Source organism: Pinus tabuliformis, chromosome 8 (genome assembly GCF_031772625.1).
Source record: "Pinus tabuliformis cultivar Carrire ecotype Pingquan chromosome 8, CPIR1, whole genome shotgun sequence".
Lineage (NCBI taxonomy): Eukaryota > Viridiplantae > Streptophyta > Pinopsida > Pinales > Pinaceae > Pinus > Pinus tabuliformis.
In genome coordinates, this window is record NC_142294.1 from 447,638,840 (window position 1) to 447,641,732 (window position 2,893).

The following is a 2,893-nucleotide window of genomic DNA, read 5'->3' on the forward strand; positions in this document are numbered from 1 at the left end:
ATTTGCAAGCTTCTTTGCTACTTGTAGCTAGCCATTCATGTGTGGTCATATATGCATCTGCCAGTACAGTTAGTATTCTCTTTTGCTACCTGTAGCTAGCCATTCATTTATGTTTATGTATGTAATCTGATGGTACAGTATTCTCCATCTATCTACTGAATATATAAATTACTGAGCATTAGTGGTCTAAAGCCTTGTATTGGTGAGAGTGTTCATGCATGTCTTGAGTGAGAATAGAGCTGAAATGGTTATCTAACATGATCCAAACCATCATTTATTCCAATAGTTCAGAGAACAATATTGAAGATTATATGTTACCAGACATCTCTGATCTGCAACCTAGAAGAGTTCCTGGAGTGCTAACAATATCTTTGTTTTAAACTGGAAAATATTTATGCATGAGACATTAGTGCATGTAGAATAATTATGGCGTAATGCTTTAAATTTTATAGTCTAGGGTAGTGATTAGCTATGCCATGCATTATGTTTCGTAGGAGTTGCATTCAATGTGGCTATTTTAGATATTTCTAAATGCTACATAAAGGTTATGTCAATAACACTTTTGACTATGCCTGTAGGACTATGATCATGTTTCATGGCCATGCTAGCTACAGTATACTAAAGATAAAGTTCCATTAATTCTTGTGTGGAGTCAATGAAGAATGTTGTCGGTTGCATGCCATGACTAATTCATTTCTCCAAATTGTAAATTATGCTTAGGGGTTGATTTGATATATAAGTCTTATAAATGAATCTAAAATCCCACATCGTGGATCCAGTAAAGCATAGAAGGTGTTGTATTTGGTTCATCACTTTGATGTTTTCCAATTGTTATGAATATGAGTATAGTTGCATGGATAATATTTTTTCATGTAATGTTGGAATAATATTACTTGTGTCGGCAGTTGAATATTAACTTTAACTGAAGAAAATTTAAAAGAAAGAGAGCCTACTAAGTAATTCTCAAAATAGGTTTAGGGGGTATGTTAGAAATGGTATCATAGCATTAAGTCCAAACATTTCATCCTATCGCCAAATCCACCCCTATCAAATATGATGGGTTGTAGGTTTTGTTCCAATGAGTTTTAGAGTAATGTCTTAATGCATTAAAACTAATAATCATTGTAATTAAATGTTAAAATAATTTGTTGGAGGGGCATGGTGAAGCAATACAAAACACACATATACGACTCCATTCCACAAATGAAGCAACGAAACCACCAGATATTTTGATAGTTCAGGCCATTAGCTCATCGACTATAGTTTCATATATATTGGCCTTCGAAAGTGCAAATGATTTTATGATTTCTCAATTAGAAATTATTAAGTTGGATAAGTTTGGTATAAATAACGATGTCCTTCTCTGTCAATGCAATTGTGTCACATGCATCGACGACAAGTGGACCTGCTCTCTGAACGTAATTACCTCACATGCATCGTATGCAACTGAAGTCTATGAGTGAATGCATGATCATAATATTGAGATGGTGTGCCCCAACATGATTTCTGGCGCTGGGTTTGGCAAAACTTACCACGCAGAGTCAATGGAGAAGAGGGTGCTTTTTTGTTTTAAATTAAAAAGTAGCACCACCTTTAAGGAATAAAATCACTTTTTTGTTTCGAATAAAATCATCTTAGATACAGGTGTTTTCCTTGAAATCCCATGCCACTCTTCTATCCACCGATCTAGAAGTGGGTTAGGTTCGGTGGCCTGGCAAGTTGTCATTACCAAAATAGATAATTGCTATGAAATCCTCTAAGAATGCATGTAATAGGATAACTCTTATCCTTGCATACACATGGATAGTTCTTATACTTAGTTGTAGATGTCTATCTTTATATTCAAACCATCTTGAGGTGATAAGCCATAGCAACATTGATAATATGAACATAGGTATATGACTCATGCCTAGACTAGCTGCAACCCCAGTCTTTCCAAGGCTGCGTACAGGAAGTAATGGTTAATCATGGCACCCTTAGAGCATCACTGACTAAGTATGGCACGTGATAACACTGATAAACTGGTTTGTGGCCATGTTTAGCATAAACAAGAAGAGGCAAAAGTGTTTAATGCAATAGGACACGACACCTAATGAACAAGGCACTCACCTCCAGAGCGGGAGATTGTGGTTTCGAGTTCCACCATGATCATGTACGGATCTACGGTTACAATTGAAATTGAAAAGATGAGGTTTATCCACAATTTTCATACCATTACTGTATTCAAACATGATTTATCTAATGGAGGCTTCGAAATTGGTCTTCCTTTCGAAACTAGATATGAGAAAGAAAACTTTTGTGTTTTTACTACGCAGTGCATAGCCATGGTCGAACACCTCCATCAAACCTTAGATATCAATATGAGGTCTGTATTGTGATTCACGCTCGAATCTTGACCAAGAATCTAACTCCAGGAAAGCATTCCCTCTTGTCGGGTTCTTGCTTATACAACACTACTTATTCGTGATTTTACCTTCTGTATGTTTTATGACAACTTACAAAGAATTTCTAAATGAAAACCCATGAATAAAGCTTTAAATCAAAGGAAAAGATAAGGTTGAGTAGTCATATAATCAAAAAAATTGATCGTGTTAAATAGTAATTGCGTAAACCCCTCGCGGGTCTCTTCAAACGCGAGGATGAAATAAATTGAATGTGTCAGTGGTAATTCATATAGATGCATAGTCACATCGAGCATATCAGTTGTAGCTATTCCTTACAGCTATTGGGAGATCGTGTCGGTCAAACAATTCTTCGAAATTGGTAACCTAAATAGCAGTCTCTGAGTGATAGCTCTAGGCCACTGATTTCGGGATGCATGGTAGAGTATTAAATTTGCAGATCTGGTGAAATTGATACCCAACATGTTATCGCAGCTATGGCATCGGAATAA